We start from the raw sequence: 10,244 nt of genomic DNA on the forward strand, positions 1-10,244 counted from the left end.
TGAGAGTGAGAGCAGGTGCTCCTGGGAAGGGAGATGAATTCACCTCCATGAGCAGGAGGGAGCCAGCTTGTCCCCGGAGCAGCTCCAGCCCAGCTCTTTAGCAAGGCTAATGAATGACAAGCATTGCCTCATTACGGACTTCTGTTCTTGGGAAGGGCAGCAGAGTCCTCTACGTGCCCTCTGCGAGCCTCTCCTGTTCCCGTCACTGGCAGCCTGGGAGGCCAAGGACTGAGGGGTGATGGTGACTGACCGGGCAGTTCTGAGGCACATGGGCGGGGGAAGCTCATCCTGCTGCCGGCAGGGCTGGACTCGCTCTAGAGAGAATGGGAGGATTCAGTCAGCAGGGGCTGCTGATCTGCCCCATTCACCAGGGCTGCCTTCCTGCGGCTTCAGCCTCAGGGGCTGGGATGACTTGGGGAAAGGTCTCAAGCTCCCCACATCCCACTTCACTGCTGCCAGAATCCCTCCACACACACCCCCGCTAGAGCCCCCACCCTGCCCAACCTGGGTTGGGGTGGAGGAGAGGGGTCAGAGAACTTGAGCTGTGGATTGGAGGTGGAACAGCTGTCAGGGGCACTGGGTGGGAGGGGCAGGAGCTCCCCCTACAAGGAGGTTGTTGGCACTGGAGGTCCCTAGAAAGGACAACAAGACTCCATTCTGGGGGTCAGGAGGGGGACTTCATCCCTCAGAGGTGCGCGGGTGCTGGGTGGAATTGCTGCTGGTCCCAGGTGCCCTTAATTCCCCCTGATTCCACGGGTCGTCTGAGTCTCTGACAGGTCCTCGTTCCCTTGCAGCAGGAGGACGTCACGGCCAACATAATGAACCAACTTCACATCATCCGGCACTTGCGCCAAGTGCCGGAGGCGCTGCAGGAATTTTGCCTCCAAGGCCACCAGCAACTCCTGCTCCCTCTAAACGGGGAGTGTAGTGAGACTGAGTGGCCTCCCTCCGAGCAGGAGAGCGAGGGCCCCTCTACACGCTCCTTGGAGGGCGGAGCCTATATCGCCCCACCCCCCTCGCCTGTTGGCTGGCTTCTGGTAGCTTCTGTTGCGACTGAGCGGCCTCCCTCCGAGCAGGAGAGCGAGGGCCCCCCTACACGCCCCTTGGAGGGCGGAGACTATATCGCCCCACCTCCCTCGCCTGGAGGACTGTTTGTTGGCTGGCCACCAGGGCCTCTGGTGGACTCTGTTGAGACTGAGTGGCCTCCCTCCGAGCAGGAAAGTGAGGGACCCCCTACACGCTACTTGGAGGGTGGAGCCTATATCGCCCCGCCCTCATCGCCATAAGGACCAGGGCGTGGCCAGAAACATAAAAGGCCGGCCCTGCACCACAGTTGGGGGACAGCCTGCAACAGAGGAGGACACTTCGCCTGTTCTCCAGAGGCCCCTAACCCTAAGCCCAGGCATTGACCAGGACTGGCCTGGAGTACTCGCTGCAGTTTACCCCAAGGAGCCAGAAGAGGCCTGGAGGCCGCAGGTACCAAACCCTGGGGAGGCAGGAAGTAGCCCAGGGGCAGCCCAGGAGCTGCTGGCTGCAGGGCCCGGCGCGGCTCAGTCGGCGTGTTGCGGCTGGATCCCCGCCGACGCAGGGGCAACCAATCCTGCCCCTGCCAGCGCCTTGGGCTGGGATGCGGGGGAGGAGGGTGGGCCCGCATCCCCCTGCCACCCCACCCTGGGTGGCTGACCCCCTACACAGTGCAAGGAGGCTCTAGCCCAGGACAGGAACTGTTTGTTGGCTGGCCACCGGGGCCCCGCCCAGACTAGAGCCAGCCCTGTCAAGTCTGTCTGTTTGCTGGCTGCCAGGGTTCCACCCAGGCCAGGGCCCGCCCTTGAAGTCTGGTTGTTTGTGGGGTGCTTGGGCCCCGCCCAGGCCTGAGCCACCCCCGATACAGTGTGTTGAGGGGCTGACCACTTGAGCGACCTCAGCCCAGCAGCGCCGGCTCTACCATTTTTGCTGCCCCAAGCAAAAAAAAAAAAACAAACAATGCTCGGACTGCCAAAGCGAGCAAAAAGAAAACCAAAAAAAACCCCAACCACTTGGACTACTGCCACCCGAACTGCCGAAGCAGAAAAAAAACAACAACAACGCTCGGACTGCCGCCGCCCGAACTGCTGAAATGCAAAAAACAAAAAAGTCGCCCGGACTGTGCTGCCCCAAGAATGGACGGAATGCCGCCCTAGGCATGTGCTTCCTCCACTGGTGCCTGGAGCCAGCCCCGCAGCCCAGGGCACAGCCTGGTTGCAACAGCTGATCGCTGAGGTGGGGCGGCTGCTCCACCCCCATGCAAGAGGGCGCTAGAGTAGGTCAGAGCGGCTGCAGAGGCTGGTAGCCAATCAGAGAAGGGCCAACTGAGAGCCAATCAGGGCCGAGATTAGAGCCAGCCAATCAGGGCTAAGCTAGGCCCTATATAAAGGCTGCCCAGGCGAGCAGCAGGCAGTCTGTCCCAGACCTTCATGGGAGAAGGTCTGTCTTCAGAGCAGGAGACCAGCATCTCCGAAAGAGCAGTGCTGGGTAGGCTCAAGGGAGCATACTACAGCTCTGGCCCAAGACCTGCCAGACTGTGGGCCCTGATAGAAAGGGCCTAGAGGGCCTGGAGGGGAAGTAGCCCAGGGACAGTTGGACAAGGGGAGAGCAGGGAGACTGCCACTAGAGGATCCCTGGGTTGGGACCTAGGGTAGTTGGTGGGTCTGGGTCCCCCCGTTCCCTCTTGTACTGCACCTGGCCATGCGGTGGCTGAGTCAAACTGCAACTGGCCCTTGAGACAAGGGGCTAGACTTTGGGGGTTTTGGTTGGCCACTGAGGCAGGTGCAAGGACTGTTGCTAACCTGCTTCCCCCCTCCCCGCCGGAAGGAGATGAGGATGCATTAGGGGGCACTGCTGGAGGGAAGTGGCCTGAAGAAGGACACCGTCAAGCAGACTAGGCAGATTGTGCCACATGGAGAGACCAAAATGGTGGAGAAAAGAGACTTCTATTGGAGGGCCTGGGTGGCTCGGCTTGCTGAATAGCAGAGGGAGTTGTTCTGGCTGCTGTGGAGGTCGACACCCAGACCAAACAAGAGATCCAAGAGCGAGAGGCCAGGAACGCTGAACTGCTTCGCCTGTAGGTGACAGGGACACTAAAGGAGGGAGTGTCCCTCGTGGGAGGGGGCAGAGAGGCCCCACCCAGAAAAGGCACCCCCTGTGAGAGTAACAGGGGGCCCCCAGCTTGTTGGGTCTGTGGGGAGCCAGGGCACCTGAAGAGAGAGTGCCCCTACAGGACTCCCAAGGCCCCGGCCAGCCCAGAAGGAAGGGCTAGGGCCCAAACAAGCAGGAGTAGGGATGTGGCAGGGGGAAGACCCAGAAGTTTCCACTGCCACCAACGGGGACATCTAAAGAGGCACTGCCCCCTGAGGCAGAAAGGGGGAGTGTCTGAGACAAGGGCTCCGTCAGAGACCAGCCACAGAGAAGAGGTGGTGAAGACTGAGGCCCCTAGAGAGAAAGGGGCAGGGGCAGAGAGGCCCCACCGAAATGAGGGAACCCACATAGGAGCCAGGAGGGCCCATGTGGGAACCCAAACAGAAGTAGGAACCCACGTAGGACGAGGGTGTTCTACAGTGGGAACCCAGACCCTACAGCTGGGAAGCAGCTGGCTCCAGACTTTGGAGGGCCTGCGAGAGGAAAGGGATGCCCTGCAGGCCCCACTATGAAGAAAGCTGGGGCGATAGGGACCCCTTTCCTCCCCTCCCCCGTGAGCATTTTTAAGGGGGAGGGTTTGTGGTGGGACGGCTGCCCCACCCCCATGTGAGAGGGAACTAGAGTAGGCCAGAATGGCTGTGCAAGCCGTCAGCCAATCAGGGAAGGGCCTACTGAGAGCCAATCAGGGCCGAGATTAGAGCCAGCCAATCAGGGCTAGGCTAGGCCCTATATAATGGCTGCCCAGGAGAGCAGCAGGTAGTCTGTCCCAGAATTTCATGGGGGAAGGTCTGTCTCCAGAGCAGGAGACCAGCATCTCGGGATGGGCAGTACTGTATCTGGCCATCCGGTGGTCAAGACAAATTGTAACTGGCCCTTGAGACAAGGGGCTAGACTTTGGGGGTTGCGGTTAGCCACCGAGGCAGGTGCAAGGACTGTTGCTAACCCCCGCCCCCTGGAATGGGGTGAGGATGGACTAGTGGGCACTGCTGGAGGGGCAGTGGCCTGAAGGACACTGTCAAGCGGTGAGCAACGCGGCTCCAGATGCCAACGGAGGACAAGAGAAGGATGGGACGCTGCCAGCAGAGGGCATTCCCCATGGACTGAGCTAATTCCCAGAGCGACCAGCGGGAGGCGCCATGCTGGTGAGTCCCAACCCCGTCAAAACCGCCCAGCCCTATTGTGGGCCCACTGCTACCCTGCAGACTTTGGTCTGGACCAGGCTGGGCCAGCCAGAGTGGCCTCCCTCTGAGTGGGAGAGCGAGAAGGGGAGCTAGTGGAAGGGGAAATGGAGCCCCCCGGCACTCACAGAAACTCTCTCCCCTCTCCTTTGGAGCAGGGTTCTTCCCTCTGCCCCCCAAATTCCTTCATATGGGGCAGGACCCCTTTCCCTTGCACCCACTCCCCTCCCCCCTTTCCTTGGTCTACCCCCCTCTCATTCCCGCTGCGCCCAGGCAGAGCTCTCCCTGCCCCATATGGTGCAGAAAAGCCCTTGTGTCAGGGCCACAGCCCCACTGGAGCTCGGAAAGCTCCACTTTTGAGGAGGTGGGGGTGGGACAGAGACTCAGGGCTAGCTTCACCTTCTGCCCTTTATTCTCCCCTTGGCCCTTCTATGGGGTCTCTGGGTGTGACAGGAATAGGAGCCTCCTTCCAGCTGTCTTTCAGGCCCTGGGATCTGGCACAGCCTCCCAGACGGGCGCTTCCTGTAGCTGAGCCACGTCAGGGAGCAGTGGGGACAGGTCACCTCGTCCCAGCAATGCCGGCTCTCAAAGAGGCTTAGATGGAAGACCCCAGTCCCTCATGGAGGTAAGAGCCATTTACTTCTTGGGGCGTGTGGGTCTCTTGGGGGAGAAATGGCATCCCCGATGCATAGCCTGGCTGGGAGCTTTCCCTGTCCCTGGATCCCAGCCCTGGTACAGAGCCCTATTTCTCATCATGATATCCTCATTTTATTCTCAGAGGCGGTGTCCAAGATCCTGGAGACTGTTTCCTGCTGCAGGAGGTTTGAGCGGGGAGAGATCACTCACTGTCACAACCCAGGGGTCTCCAACCCGGGTCTGCAGGGTTCATGGGAGCAGCCACACTCCAACCCTCCATCTGGAAGCCTGCTGAAAATTGCTTACCTCGGACCCATGAAGTTCAGCCCCAGTTTGAGGCTCCACTCCTGAGGTCCTATTGGAGGAGTCCCAGGAAAGCTCACTGGCCCCCTGGCCCTGCGTAAGACAGCAGCAGGAACACGAAGCTGACTGAACACCAGGCCTGCTCCTGGACCGTGCGCTGCCTGGTTCTGCTGCCGCTCCCCTGGCTTGATTTCCTGGCATCTGAGTTGTGGTGGTGATAGCAAGTTTGTCTTTTGCTGCTGATCTTCCAGTATCCTGACCCGGCTGACTCTCCACTCCTGTCATGTGAGTGTGGACTCTGGCTCTGGCCAGTAGGTCTGACTGCACTTGACCCAGCCGTGACGTTCACTTTTGTACAATTTCTCCAATGCCCCTTTCTGATCTCCAGCAAGATGCACCAGTCCCTTGGCTCCCAAAGTCCCAGTTGCCCGCTATTCAAGGGCTGAGGGGTAGTGCTTGTATCGCCCCACCCCAGCTGCTTTTCCTAGGGGAATCTCCCTAGAGCAGAGGAGAAATCTGCTCTTTTCTTAGGATCAGTCCCACCCTGGCCTCAGCTTGGCTACTTTGTTTACCTGGGGTCAGGCACCACTTTTGAAGCCCTTAGCGTGGGGGTGGAGGTGGGAGCAGAGGCTGAAGCTCCAGCAGTTTCCACCAAAGAACACCCCCCTGTCTTTCTGTGGTCCGGCTAGGGCTCCCCATCCACCCTGGAGTTGAACACCAGATGGGAGCTGATGGATTGTCCTTGGTGGGCCATGTTCTTGTGTGTGATGAGAGGGCCAGGAGCAGATGCACCACGCCCGGCCAGGACCAGGCTAAACAACCTGTAATGCTAGGCGAGTCAAACCATGGCCACAATACAGACCCCCTGGGCATCCATGGGGACTGAATCTGGGCCCTTCACTACGAAGAGCACAACTCGTTCCAACTTGAGTCATGATGCTGGTGACCCCTGCCAGCCCCTCTGAGGGGGGGTCAGTATTATCCCTGTTCGCTGGGGCATAGGGATAGAAAGCAACTGGCTGCAAGGTCACACACGACATCCCTGACAGAGGCAGGAAGGAAGCGTGGGACTGATACCAGTCCAGCGCCAACCACTAGACTCCACCCATTTCCAAAGTCAGAGAACCCAGGAGCCCTGACTCTGACACTAGGCCTTAAATGACAAGACCAACCTCCCTCCCACTCAGGAAGCCATAGAAGGGAGCATCTGCTGAGCTCCCCTTGGCAATGCCGCTGTCAGAGACCATTGCTAGTGGGTGCCAAGTGCCTGAGCAGGGAACTGCTTGAGAGCCTCCTAGAGACTCGCAGGTGTTTGACTGTGACCCTCAGGGAGCCGTGGCAAGAGACTCTCCGGCTCTAACAAAGGGTTTCTGTTCTCCTAGACAGTCAGCCAGTGAGGCCAGTTTGCAGAATGTGGAAGAGCCCTTTGGCGAGGCCTTGGAGGATTCACCATGAAGGTGGCAGCAGCGGCAGTGCCTGGGGTCCCCATGGGCCAAGCCTCAACTCCTGCCAATCCAGGCTAATCTCCCCCTGCTTTCAGCAGCGCTTGGCTTTAGCTGCTGGGCCTGTGAGCCTAGACCAAGGGTCTCAAACTCAAATGACCACGAGGGCCGGCTGAGGACTAGTTCATTGGCCCGAGGGCCGCATCACTGACACCCCCCCCTCGCTATCCCCGGCTCTGCCCCCAGAGGGGGCAGGAGGGGTGTGGCAGGGGCTCAGGGCAGGAGTTGAGGTGCAGGGGGCTCAGGGCAGGGAGTTGGAGGGGTGAGGCAGGGGGTGCAGGGTTCAGTAGGGGGCTCTGGGCAGGGGGTTGGGGTGTGGGGTGCAGCAGGGGGCTCAGGGTAGGGAGTTGGGGTGCAGCAGAGGGTTGAGGTGCAGGCAGGAGGCTCAGGGCAGGGGGTTGGTGTGTGGGGTGCAGGAGGGAGTGCGACATGTGGCAGAGGGTTGGAGTGCAGGCAGGGGGCTCAGGGTAGGGAGTTGGGGTGCAGGAGGGTTGGGGGATGCAGAAGGGGGTTTAGGATAGGAAGTTGGGGTGCAGAAAGGATGTGGGATGCAGCAGGAGGCTGAGGGCAGGGAGTTGGGGTGCAGCAGGGGGTTGGGGTGCAGGCAGGAGGCTCAGGGCAGGGGGTTGGGGTGTGGGGTGCAGGAGGGAGTGTGAGGTGTGGCAGAGGGTTGGGGTGCAGGCAGGGGGCTCAGGGCAGGGAGTTGGAGGGGTGAGGTAGGGGGTTGGGGTGCAGTAGGGGGCTCTAGGCAGGGGGTTGGGGTGTAGGGGGCAGGAGGGAGTGCGAGGTGTGGCAGAGGGTTGGGGTGCAGGCAGGGGGCTCACGGCAGGGGGTTGGGGTGTGAGGTGCAGGTGGGGGGAGTGCGAGGTGTGGCAGAGGGATGGGGTGCAGGCAGGGGGCTCATGGCAGGGGGTTGGGGTGCAGGATGGCATTGGGCTGTGGCCTGGAGCCGCTTACCTAGAGAAATAGCCCCGCAGGCCGCGTGTTGGAGACCCCTGGCCTAGACAGAGCACTCAGGGATTTCCATCAGCCTGCTCAATGGCAAATGCAGCCACTCAAAGAAGTGAAGAAGAATGGAAGTGAAAGAGTAAAGCTGGACCAGCCGCTGAGCTGCTGCACTCAAGTGAGCAGAGCCGGGGAGAGAAGAGGAAGAACTCGAAGGTGGCTGGCGGCAGTCGGGAGGAGAAGTCGTTTGGGAGCCAGGAGAGGAGAAATAAATAGTTAATGACAAATGTTGCCGGCTTTCTCTTGTGTGGTGAAGGTTGAAAAGGGGTCTCTTTACTATCAGGCTAAACTTTAAAATAGCTGTGTATGGGGGGTGGGTCTATAAAGGTAAGAGGTCACTCTAGGGGCTTGAAGTCCCAGATTCTGGGGCTATTGCCTCCTTCTACCAGCTGATCTCAACCCAGCAACTCCCTCAGGTGGTAGCAGTAGTGAGCGCTTGTCCTCCTTTTCTGGACTAGCCACCAGAAAAAGGACATGATGCATGTAGCCAAGGAAAGAGAGGCAGTGTTGCCTGTTAACATGGCTCCTATGGGGGAGCACGGCAGGTTACTTTGCACTAGGTAGGAGCCACATGTCTTCAAACCTGCCTCTCCCGAGGCTCCAGAGACTTCGCTCCTGATCCCAGAGCGTCCTCAGAGTCCTAAAGCGCCAGATGGAATCTGGCCCCTCCCTCCACCTCAGCAGTCCAGAAAAAGTTATTTGTAGACATGTTCTGTGTCCTCTCCTGCCACACTCCCCTGTTGGCGACTAATGCAGTCACAGAGTCCAGGCTCGGATATTAGGGAACACTATTTCACTAGGAGGGTGGTGAAGTACTGGAATGGGTTACCTAGGGAGGTGGTGGAATCTCCAGCCTTAGAGGTTTTTAAGGTCAGGCCTGACAAAGCCCTGGCTGGGATGATTTAGTTGGGATGTAACCCTTCTGCCCCTCTAAGTTGACAGCAACAAGGGCCAGGTTCTGTATCTAGGGGTTCCATTTCAATAACGCAATGCAAAACCGGCTTGAGCCCCCACCCAGTGACCTGGGACAATTACATACCACCCCCTGGGTGCCTCTAAGAGGCAATACTTCCCCTCTCGCAAGCACGGAGTCTGAGTGTAACAGAAAATGTTTAATAACATGAGGTAAACGACATCAGCATTAAATTGGAAAAACACCACAAACAGGATTCATAACACAAACCATGAGCAAAAAACCCACCCCAGCAAACTGGGCTGTGTCCTTTCCTGTTGGTTCTTGAAACCAGCAACCCAAGGATCACCAAAGTCCCAACAACCCCCTAAAGTCTCTGTCCCTGGTGAGTGCAGCCCCAGAGTTCAAAGGGGGGGGGCGCATAGGGTGTTAAGGGGCACCTTAGGTGATCCGAGGCCGACCGGCTGCTTCTCCGTGGGGTTCCGCCGCAGCCTTCACCACGAGCCGCTCCTGCCATCCCACGAACTGCTCTGGCAGCTGCTCCGCTCTGCTCTGCTCCGCTCACCGACCTGTGAGCCGCTCAGCTCCGCTCAGTTGCTAGAAAGATTGTTGCTGTGTCATGGGGGTCAGGCAAGCCCATTGGTCAGGCAGTACCCCACTGACTAAGTGCCCTCTCCAAAGAGTCTCTCAGAGAGTGGAGTATCAGGGGGTAGCCGTGTTAGTCTGTAACTACAAAAACAACAAGGAGTCTGGTGGCACCTTAAAGACTAACAGATTTATTTGGGCATAAGCTTTCGTGAGTAAAAACCTCACTTCTTCAGATTCTCAGAGAGTGGATTCTTCCTGATGGGCCATCAACACCTTTCTGGCCCTCCTTTGTTTCTACTGTAAAGCTGGCTGTGGGTGTCTCCCAACCTCACAACATATTTCAGAAACACACATAGAGCATAACTTCCCATACAATGACAGCACATCCAATCCAACAGGTTATTAATGTTCAACAGATCCAGACATTTTACATACCACCTCACAAGGCATGCATAATACAAAACATCTCATAATCATATCACAGTGGTGAATACTGTGCGCTACTGACGGATACAGGGTTCCAGAGTGTCAGTGTATCATGGCCAATGGCAGTAAAAGCCCAAAGGAGATGCTCCCCTAGAACAGCCTTTGGTGACAGCAAGATCCCCACTGAGAACTTCAGTGCGACTCTGCAGCTGTTACCCACCTGTCCCACCCCAGCATCAGCTGCAACTCAGTGCTTTTTGAGTGGCTTCATGCTGGCTGCATGCCTAGACAGCAGATAAAATCTGCTAAATCTTTTCTTTCCCAGAAAGAGCCATTCCCATGTTTCTTTCAATTTCCACCCGTGTCAGACAGGAAACAAACCCAATGCAGAGTGGAGTGTGTCATGGCCGTGAGGCACTCTGAGAAAACCCAACAGCATTCACAGCTGGCTATGTAACTTTTCATTGTCTGATCACTACCTTCCTGCCTCCCAGCCTGAGATCCAAAGTGAAGATGTGG

At 58.1% G+C, this 10,244-nt stretch overlaps 1 long non-coding RNA gene across 1 annotated transcript; it reads left to right on the forward strand.

Annotated features, from left to right (window-relative positions):
- The first annotated feature begins 760 nt into the window (after nucleotides 1–760).
- LOC135984193 (uncharacterized) lies at nucleotides 761–5,424 on the forward strand. Its single transcript, XR_010602087.1, has 3 exons — nucleotides 761–4,316; nucleotides 4,806–4,977; nucleotides 5,131–5,424. It is a non-coding gene; the product is annotated as an uncharacterized LOC135984193 (long non-coding RNA).
- The last annotated feature ends 4,820 nt before the right edge of the window (nucleotides 5,425–10,244 follow it).

Source organism: Chrysemys picta, chromosome 6 (genome assembly GCF_011386835.1).
Source record: "Chrysemys picta bellii isolate R12L10 chromosome 6, ASM1138683v2, whole genome shotgun sequence".
NCBI classification, from domain to species: Eukaryota; Metazoa; Chordata; order Testudines; family Emydidae; genus Chrysemys; species Chrysemys picta.